Source organism: Carya illinoinensis, chromosome 14, assembly GCF_018687715.1.
Source record: "Carya illinoinensis cultivar Pawnee chromosome 14, C.illinoinensisPawnee_v1, whole genome shotgun sequence".
Lineage (NCBI taxonomy): Eukaryota > Viridiplantae > Streptophyta > Magnoliopsida > Fagales > Juglandaceae > Carya > Carya illinoinensis.
This window is the reverse complement of record NC_056765.1, coordinates 30,487,010-30,498,519: the sequence shown is the minus strand read 5'-3', so window position 1 is coordinate 30,498,519 and position 11,510 is coordinate 30,487,010. Positions and strand designations below refer to the sequence as shown.

Genomic DNA, 11,510 nt, shown 5'->3' with positions numbered 1-11,510 from the left:
GTATTAAATACTTCTAAATTTCAATATAATTTGTTGAATCAAAAGTTTTTACTTAGAATAGATTGTAAATCAGTCAAAGAAGTTTTGATTAAAGATGTGAAAAACCTAGCTGCTAAACAAATATTTGTTAGATGACAAGCTATATTAAATATTTTTTATTTTGGTATTGAACATATTAAATAATAATCTAATTCTCTTCCTGATTTTCTATTTTAAGAATTCTCACAAGAAAAATTATGTCATCCTCAAAGTCTAGCGTAAAGTCTAAATCTTCATATGCCAGACCACCATCTCATTCTTATCCTTCACATTGTACTTCTGCCATTCCAAAACCTTACATATTTTAAAATTATTTCTCTTTTTTCTTCTACTCCTTTCCAGATTATCAATCATCCACCATTATCTCAACCTTTTACAACTCCTATTATCCTCAAAACTCATTGGCACCCAGTCTTTCCTATTGAATCTGAATTACATCCCATTTTTTATCCCTAAAAAATACTTGATGCTTTTTTATTACCAAATTGGCATTATGTTCCATAGAACTTTATAAAAACCCAGAATTTTTATTAATTTATTTTAGTAGATACAAATTCTATTATTATTTCTGAAATCCCATGTTCTTTTTAATCTCAACCTTCTTTACTTGCATTTTCGATTATTTCTTTTCATAAAATTACCATTAAACAAGTCATTACCCTAGAACAATGAGGAAAAAGCCCTTATCTAATAAGAAGATTTTCTCAAACATATGATCCACCCTATTTCGATTATTATGACTACCAATAGGCATGAACAAAAACGTTTTTAAGATAGAACAAGAATTTGTGTCATTTCGGGTTTCTTCATTTTGACAAATTACAGGAAATTAAAACACTCACACGATGGTTCTAGCTATGGTGGGATCGGTTTTGACTAGAATCTCTCATTCTTCCTATTTTTCTCTAGAAAAGTCTCCAGATTTTTACATTACAAAATGATTATGCACATTCATTCTCACACTTTCCACCACTTCTTCTTTTCTTCCTTAAAATAAAATTAAACTAGATCATGAAGTGGAAATATGTTATTAAACATCATCACTCTCTAAAAAATATTATGTTCTTGGCCAACCAAGTTTCTATCAAATGGTAGAAAAAATATAATTATGACCATGTTATAAAAATGTTTTAAAAATTTACTAAAACTCCTAAGGTGTTAGTCCAACGGAGTAGATTTCAAGCTTAATTAGCATCAATTACCAGAGAAAAAAGATTTGTAAAGTTTGGCTGAAGCAATGTTACAAGTCTCCGACAGTGACGAGGAAGAAAATCCTTAATAACAAGCCAGATTATCTCCATTACAGCAAGCAACATCGTCAGCAGCAGTATCATCACCAATCAATTAGGCATCTCCTTCTCAACAAACCTCTCATTCTCAAAATTATCCACCACATTGGATGGATTCTCAAATTATATGAATCCAGAAGATTATTGCTTCCTCAATTATTCAACATGACAAGCTAAAGTTATCAGAACTATTATCTTTTTAGTCGTCATAAGTATTATCTCCTTGAAGAACAAGACAAGCAACTTTGTCTATTACTATTCACCGTTCTTATCAAATTCAATGCAAGAGTTATTCAAGAGGACAAGAATTACTATTTAAGAATAGTAAATACGTGTGTTTCAAGATTATTGTTCGTGTCCACTAAAGAACAAGTGACTTTATACATTTGGAGTTATCTTCACTTTACGTAGGAAAACAAGAGTCTAGCCTAGCCTAATAGGACAAGAGAAATTTGTATATTATTTAGTCTTTATGGTGTCAGATAATCAAATAGTCTTTACTCTACTAGTGTCAGATGGCACATATTATAGGTGTTTATTGTGTTAGTGTCAGGTGGCACATATTATTGATCTGCATTGTACATGTGTCTATATGAAGAGAGTCTGTATGTAAAGAAATGCATTCAGAACTTCATCTGAAACCATTAATTCTCTTGTCCTCTTTACTTCCAAATATTCTCTCTTGTAAACTAAGCTTTCCTTTATGTCTTCTGCCCCCAACTCCTTTGAGAATTAATTTTCTTATAAGTATTATGTTACGTTTTCAATAAAGTCAATTTTATTCTCTTCTGTCTATTATTTTAATTCATGCAAAGGGCTATTTCTAATTGATTACTTATGGTTTTTAAATATAAATTAGTATAATTATTTTGTTAAATTATATTATCAATATTTTTATTTTCTTGTATTGAATTATATTTCTTTATTAGAGAAGCTAATATTTAGGTTTTTCTTTAGTTATGCTTAATGGCTTCAAAAGGACGATATTCTTAATAGATAGTTTGATTATCTTCCTTAATCTATTGATTATTTGTCCTATTTAATGTTGATAATTGGTTTTATTTATATATTTCAAAACATGTACAGAAATGTATATTAATTTGTACACTTTCTAAGTACTCATAATATTTTGTTTGGATATAATCTTTTTCTATTTTTTTGAAAGTAGAGAAAAATGCTAATATTTTTTGTTTATTTTCTTCTTTCATATAATCTTGTTTAAGACATGCTTTATTGATTTTAAATTCTTCTTTATTCATGGTGAATATTTGAGTATCATCTCTAACTACTTATAAATATGTTGGAGAAGAAGATTCTTTTCCTTGGAGATTTTGAGAGGTGGACACTATATCAGGGTGATTAACAGTATATATTGGTGTATCAATAATGTTTACAGGAATAATTTCCCGAATCTGGGTATCAAGATTATGAGATCTGGTATCAAAATTTTGAGATCTATTTCTAGAAACTAAAGTAAGAACAGATCTGGGTGTATAATAACTAGAAGATACCGGTGAAGAATAATGTGATTGTGATAATGATCTCTTAAAAGGTTGAAAGGTAATTTGGATTGTTCTGTCCGTTTTTTGATTTACGTAATCTAGATCATTTTTAGAATTTTTTTCTATTTTAGTTAATATAATAATGTTTTCTTACTGTCATTCATTAGGGAGAGTAATTTGATTCCAATTAATCTGTTTAGAAATTTGTATACTAGAATTTGGTATGCTAGATTGTAATAATAATATGTAACATTTTGGACTAATAATAAGAGCTTATGGTTCTAATGTTATTTTCATTAGTTTATAATAGATTCTATATACTGCAGTTAAAGGATGTGATCATTTCATCATATGATAACAATTTATTTTAAGGTTTAATGTTAAAGCATGTAAAAATATTAGTATCAAATAATGAAAGTGAATAATTAAGATAACAATTGAAATAAACTGGATCTTGAAACAGGTTAGATTCTACCATTCTAAGTAATGAATCATGAAAATTATAGTGTCTTTCGTCTCTTAGAAAGAGTGACACTAAGGCATTTAATCCGCCTTTGGTGAACGGTTTTATAGCTACCTGTACTAATCTAATATGTATAAAAGAATATTTTTGTTCTTTATGGTGTTTAATAGCCTCTTTTGTTAATAATTGTAATGATTCATAATTATTATTTAGACTAATAGTTTTTTCTACCGTTTTAATATTATAATTAGTATGAAATGATAATTTAGAAGAAAAAGTAGATTGTTTATATATTTGATTCTTAGGAATATTAGGAATTGTCCAGTTTTGTAAATTTTTTTCTATATCTATTATACTATAGTCTTCTTGGTTAATATTATCAGGTTCAGATTTTATAGGTATATTAGTAGTAGATTCATCTGACTTAAATGAAAAATTCATTGAGACATGTTTTTAAAACAAAGATTTCATATATTCAAAATGAAATAAGTTGATCAAGATCTTAAGGGAACACCACCGAGACCACTCTTAAAGCTTCTCTAGCATACATGGGCTGACCAACGGATTCTCATATCTTATCAACACAAGACTCCCAATATATTTCATTTTATTTTATATAGGTTATCGTTGTTTAAAAATTCTATATCAGTGATTTTTTTTTTTCATAAAGCAAGAATACTTAGGTGATTTCTTATACTTTTAATTTATTCTCTTAAGAACTTACAATGATCTTCTAAGTTTCTAACTCTTCCATTGCTGTTTGTTTATTTTGAATATATATATATATATATATATATACACACATATTACTACCCATTTACTACTTATAATGAATATGAAGCTTTTTTATTTTTTATCATTTTCTTTTAAATATTTTTTTAACATCCTTAATCATTAAGAAAAAATTAAAAAATATATATAATTTTATTAATAGTCTGTGATGACCCGCTTTTAAGTGTATTTTCGCTGAAATAATTGTTTTTATTTTAATTAATATATCAGTTATTTTATTTTAATTTAATTGCGTTTTAAAAATTGGGTTTTAATTTAATTTAGTTTATTTGATGTTGTGTTTTATTTCTTTAAGTTGTTTAGTGGTTTTAATCTTTTTGGCGGTTTGTTTCGTTTTCCCGGAGTGAGGATTGGACCTCATCTCTTTTCACATCTTTTTCCTTTTTTCTCTTTTTTCCTTTTTCTTTTTCCCTTCTTTTCCTTTTTTCCCTCTTTTTCTTTTTTTCTTTTTTTTTTCTTTTCTCTCTTCTTCTCCCGCGTTCGGACCCCCCCCGTGCTCTCTCTCTCTTCCCTCCCTCTCCCGCGTCGTCTCTCTCTCTCCTCCGGCCCAGCGCCGTCCGGCCACCTCCCGACCTCCCACCGGTCCCATTTTCTTCCCCTCCCTCCGGTGCACCTCCCCACCGAAAACCACCCCCAACCGGCCGGCCATTTGGCCGGAAAAAGCTTCCAAAGGGCGCACGGATTTCACTCCGATCCGCCGCCGTCGCTCCACCTCCGGCCACCATTTCTTCACCACTTCATCACCGACCTCTTGCCGTCCTAACCCACCCATTTCCGGCCTCCATCGACCACCGGAGCAGCTCCCACGAGCTCGTTTTTCGATTTGCCATTTTCGGCCATTTTCGGCCATTCCGCCGCCACCCACGGCCGTCCGTCGCTTCCATTAGCTTCACAACCACCTCTAGACCATTCCCTATCAATCTCGTGTCCTAGTTTGTCCCCGTTCAAAAGTGGGTTTTTCGGACCCACGGCCACAGTGAATTTTCACTGTGACATTGCTGTTTTTCCGCCGTTAGCAACGCCGCGAGCTTTCTAAAAATACCGTATAGCGCTGTAAGTATTTTCCAAACCCTATTTTCAGATTTTAATATATATTGTTCATTCAATTGATTTATTTATTTAATTATTTATTTAATTGTTGTTGTTGGTTGTTGATTCCGGACTGAGTCCGAGGAGTTTCGGGGGTCGGATGGATTGAGGACGGAGTGTTTGTTTGGTTGGTTGTTATTGGTTGTTTCGATTGGGCCGTGTGGTGTGCGTTGCATTTTATTTGTGTACGTTGCATATCGCGTGCATGTGCATCATGTTTATCGGCGTTTTGGCGTTTGGGTGCGTGTGTCTCACGAGCCCAAGCCGTGATGGGTTATTATCACGGTGGAGCTCCTCTGGTCACTCGGGAGCGGTCAATACTGAGTGACATCCCCTGAGTAGTCGTCTGGGCGCTGACGAGTTCGGTACTAGAGGATGGGTCTGGCCCGGTACGTGCTGAGCACGAGTCCAGGCATCGCTCTATTCACCGATTCTGAGGCCCTGCGCGATGACGGAGTAGTATTAGAGGATGGGTCTGGCCCGGTACGTGCTGAGCACGAGTCCAGGCATCGCTCTACTCACTGACTCCGGGAGCGGAAATTAGAGGATGGGTCTGGCCCGGTACGTGCTGAGCACGAGTCCAGGCATCGCTCTATTCACCGATCCCGTGGCCCTTCGCTGGCGAGGGCTAGAGGATGGCCCGGCCCGGTACGTGCATGGCACGAGTCTGGACATCGCTCGTTTAGGTGTCGCACGCGTAGCCGTTCTCTACGGTGTGGCACTGAGCCAGGGTGTGCGGATGATCCCTAGGGGAGATCATGGTGCATACGGAGCGGGTTGTGGTATGGTTTTTCAGTTATGATCCATTTTCTGGGAAAAATGGTGGTTTGGGCCATTATCTGGGATAATGGCGAGGTGTGGCTTTATGGAGGTTGGTGGGCCTTTTGGGTTTTGGCGTGCGTGTTAAAATATATGTGTAGCGGGGCGTGTGTTTGTTTGATCTTGTTTTCTTGTTGTTTGGGTTGTATGTATTTTCATCTGGTAGTGTTTGGGTCATACTTACCTGCGGAACCTTTCTTGGTTCCGTAGCTTTTGGTGCAGAGTTCGAGGAAGAGGAGGAGGAGGCTGAGCCCGAGGATGCGGCTCCGCCGGGTTGCTGATGCTGTGCTTTTTATCTGTTTTCAACTTGTATTTGTGTTTCTTGTAATATTTTATTTAAGTATGTTTTAAACAGTTTGTATTACATTAAGAAAAATTCTGGTACTTATTTATTGACTTGCTTCTCGCTGCGTTTGTCTTGTGCACTTTGTCGCTCTTGCACACACTTGGCACACGTCGTTAGGATGGTGGTCCGGGTTGTCACCATCCGGACGTCTCGATTTCCCCGTGTTCGGGCGTGGGGATTTGGGGGCGTCACATAGTCACTTACTTAATCATTAAGTAAAATAAAAAAATTTTAAAAAAATCAAATACAAAAAGAGTAGTAAATGAGTAGTAGCATAGTAATAACCCTATCATTATTCTTGATTCAAATGTACCAATGATTTTCCATCATATCTCATCTCATTATTATATTTTTTTTAAATTTTCACACAAAATATAATAAACAATTCAACTTTTTTAAATCTCAATTCAACTTTTTTTAAATCAAAAAACAATAACAATATTAAAAAATAATATTATAACAATATTTTATTTATTTATTTATTATTTAAAACTATCTCATCTAATCTATGAATCCAAAAACCAGCCTTTAGGATAACAAAATATTTAAATAAAAAACAAATTTAGTATTGGATGTTGGCGCAATAAAAAAAAAAAATGAAATTTACGTATACCAGTTAGCACTTTTACATTGTGGATTTCAAACTATCAAAATTAACAAATTGCACCATTTAATTTAATTGTGAAAAAATAGAGAAATATTTCTCTCGTCTAGATGAGATGAGATGAAATATTTAGTTAAAAATTAAATAAAATATTGTTATAATATAATTTTTTAATATTAGTTTTATTTTGGAATTTAAAAAAGTTAAATTGTTTATTATATTTTGTATGAAAATTTATAAAAGTTGTAATGATTATATGAGATGTGAGATAAGATGAAATAGTTTAAATTTGAGTATCCAAACCAGCCATTAGGATTCTGAAAAAATTTTATTGTAAGCCAATTTGCGGATCAATAGGCGCACCAATGCTGAGGTGGAAAGGTAGACTTTAATGAGATGGTGCGGATTATAAATAAAAGATACGAAAGCAGTGGAAAGCTATGGATGAGTAATTTTCAAATCAATTTAGCAAACATCTTTCTCTCAAAGATTTCCTTCGTGTCTGCTTCTCTCGCACCCTTCCCCTTCCCCTTCCCCTTGACAGAGATTTCTACCATCTTTTTGGAGACAATGTTTTAGGGCTTCCTTCTCTGGTCTTTTGCTTTCTCATCTACCAGTCAATTGTTTTTTGCTTACTCACCCACCGGCACTAACCAAAATTCACAGGACTTAAAGAAACCTCAATAATGAAACCCAATGACTAAAAGAGCCCAAAACAAATAAACCACAGACTACCCATAATCAACACCAGAAAATTGACCTCCGACAACTAAACTACATGATCTAACGGTCACAAAATGAATAAAATCTTCAACTCTTTTGATCTTGGCAAACAAACAAAGTGGAAGGGCCACAGAGCAACCAACAATGCATATGAAATTTGACCCATCACAAGTGGTGGACGTGTACGTCCGAGATAGGAGGTGACGTGGGGGCTACTAATTCGCTCGCTCCAAAGATTGGGCCGCTAGGTCTCTCACCGAAGAAGATCGGAGAGACATAGCCAAGGAGATGACCAAGGATTAGAAAGGTCTTCATGTGACTGTCAAGCTCACCGTCCAGAACCGTCAGGCTAAGAACTCGGTGGTTCCATCTACCACTGCCCTTGTCACAGATCCATAGCCAAGGACCGTAGTGGCATCGTTAAGAAGATCCTAGGCACCGGCATCTCCGTCAGCTATACGGTCAACGGAAAGGACCCCAAAGATTTGCAATAGAAGATCACCAACAAAGATGACGAGGTTCCCCTAGATTGAGAAAAAATTGTGAGGGTTAGTTTTAATACTCAGTTTTGGATTTTGAAATGAGTTTTTATTGGTTTTTTTCTTCAATCATGTATCCGAAATCTAAGATTTTACATCTAGAGTTTGAATTATTTACATGAAATGCTGTGGATGGTTTTTTGGAATATGGAGATACAAAATTCTTAAAAAAAAAAAAAAAAAGTGGAAGCACTTCAGCGAATATGCTTCAGGGCTTGCAACCTTTCAAGTCATCAATAAATAACCAGAGGTTTGAGAGAAAATAGATAAGGATCAGAGATGGTCTATTTATATATAAGGCGGCTAAGGAAGGACAAAGAAAATTACAAACGAAAAATTTGGTTGTGAACTCGCACTAATCCAATTCAACAAATCCCACCGGTCAATCTGCAGTAAATGGACAAGATGGAAATGAAAACTTATGACTATTTTGTAAACCCAAGTGCAGATGGAGAGTTTCTTAGGGACGACAAGCTTGAAGCCGACGTTTGCTGCCTTTTTTGTCCTCTTTTCTGTTTTCTTCTCTTTTTTATTTTATTTTTTAAATTAACATCTGATAAAAGAGTTTTGCTATATACAAGCACAGTTACGTACTAATCTGTGTACCAATACTGATTCATTCATAATTAAAATTTAAATTAATACTGTTTTTAATAAAATCTACTTTTTGACCAATCACATCACATTGGTGCACAGATTAGTACATAATTATACTTACAATTATATTTTTCCCTGACAAAATAGTACCCACCTCAACATTAATGCACAAATTGGTCCGCAATCTGCTTGTATGTACAAGAACTGTAGTATTCTTGTCTAGCCGTTAAGATGTTTGGTAATTCTAATTGATCCCATGCAATATGCATTGTTTGTACGTGTAGCGTACAAATTACTTGGACCATATATGCACGTATAGTACTTTCGATTCTCCTGCAGCAAATCAATGCATGATATATGGCCAGTACATTTCTATGCAATATTGACCAAGGGTACTGGCTCTATAGCGACAGCTGAGAGCTGCCTAGTTGATTTTGTGTATTTTTATTTTTGAATTTTTTTCATATAATTTTTAATACTTTTAAATATTAAAAAAATCACAATATTATTAAAAAATATTTACTTAATTATTAAGTAAAAAAAAAAAAAAGGGCCCAGCAGTAGCCCTCAGTGAGCTACCAGTGGGCTCCCCATCATTTTCCATTGAATAATGCTTAATGCACTCTTACATTGTATTAGCAATATACATTTTTTTTTTAATAAAGAGCAGGATTTAATATTAAAAAATTATTATTTTGATATGAATTCTATATTTATTTATTTTTAAAAAAAATGTGTGCGGTATTTATACCCTAAATATTATATATATACATATGCACAAAAATTTTGAACGCTTTTTCTCATTCAACATGCATGCAAATAACTAGAAATATAATATTATACATGTACTACTAGTAGTACTACGTACATTTATCATGCAATATACATAGTTTGTGTACATGAGATATCGATGATCAGTACATTTTCTCAAGCAGCAAATCACCCGTACTACTTTTCTCTTGCATGCAGTATGGTTTGTGTACAAACTTGGACCAGTTAATATTCATGCATCAAATTACAACTTTCCTCATGCATTAGATCTTTTACCACAACTTTTCTCATGGGCATGCAGCTAGCATCAATATCAATGGTTCTGTTGACAATAATTAATAGATCATCCCGTTAAAATTACAATTAAAATTGATTCAATCCAAAAACGTATAATTAATATTTTATATCACTCAGATTTTATATATAATTAATTAGACTTTACAATTAATCAATTTAAATAATAAAAAGAACTAATTTAATTTCGTATATGTATATATAAATATATATATATATATATATATAGAGAGAGAGAGAGAGAGAGAGAGAGAGAGAGAGAGAGAGAGAGAGAGAGAGAGAGAGAGAGGCATAATATATAACTCGAGTGGGAGACATGCGTTTTTTATGATCTTTGGGTACGTACGTACTGGCATATTGGCTCCTCAAGATCAGATCACATCACATCACATGCATCAATGCAGGGATGCTAAACAAATGCAAGGAGATCGGGCAGGAAAGAATGAATTTGGCCAAGGTGATCATCACCATCATCTTTACCATACATTGCTTTGGCCGCTAGCTATACTGACGTTGTACGTATATGTAACATGATGATGATGATCCATGATGATTTTAAACAAGCTCATCACATATCAGATGAAAACTCCAACAACAATGTGACAGCAAGAGCTCTACAAAAGTGGAGGAGCTTCAATGTAAACTGTATCAAAGCAAATTTTGGTGTTACTATAGAATCAGAAAACAAAATAATGAGAATTGGAATAATAGTTCGAGATGGGCAGGGAGAAACTTTAGCTAATTTACGTGAACAGAGAAAATGAAACTATGTCCAAGTCTGGCAGAGAATTTAGCAATGCGAAGGGCAGTGGAGCTGTGTCAAGAGTTAGGCTTTCAAAGAGTTACTTTAGATGGCGATGCTGAAGTGATTATCAATGCAGTACAAAAGCCTGAAGAAACATGGGAATGGCATAGACAAGTCATTGAGGACATCAAGCAAGTTCTGAAGCAAGCAAAGGACTGGAACATTGCATTTACATATAGAGAAGGGAATCAAATAGCACATAGCTTAGCAAAGATGGCACTAAGATTAGAGGGCTGAACTTGTTGGATTGAAGATGGACAAGATGCTATTTCCAATATGATTTTGGTTGATAAGCTATGTAATCTTGATTCTGATGTACAACTTTGTTTGATTAGCAATAAAAATTCCATAGAGTAACTTGGCTCTTGTTAGCCCTAGTTATTACCTAGGCCAAAATCTGGATGAAATCATATTTTTGAAATTCGAAAACCTGGTATCTGGGCTGTATATTATTTTTTTAGAATCAGATTTTTTTTCTTTTTTCTTTTTTTTAGATTTTAATTTGTTTTTTCAGAAGCCTATAGATTTTTTAATCTAAAGGCTTATATCTTATTACAATATTCTCAAGAAAAAATATTGTTGAAAATTAACATAGTTTTTTTTACATTTTATTTAAGTTTTTTCAAGAGGTCATGTTGAATATCATAATACTAATACATTGAAATTGTCTATAAAAATAAAAATATATTAAAATAAAAACTAAATGTTATATAATAAATAAATAAAATTATAAACAACTAATTACTTTTTTAACTAAATGCATTTAACACAAAAAAAAAAAAAAAAAACAAAAATCCAATATTTTTTTTTTTGTTTTTTTTTTACTTAAGGCTGAAGT

The 11,510-nt window shown here is 33.5% G+C and overlaps 1 pseudogene; it reads left to right on the top strand.

The window, feature by feature from the left end:
- The first annotated feature begins 7,810 nt into the window (after nucleotides 1–7,810).
- Nucleotides 7,811–8,199, top strand: LOC122293171 (annotated as a pseudogene).
- The last annotated feature ends 3,311 nt before the right edge of the window (nucleotides 8,200–11,510 follow it).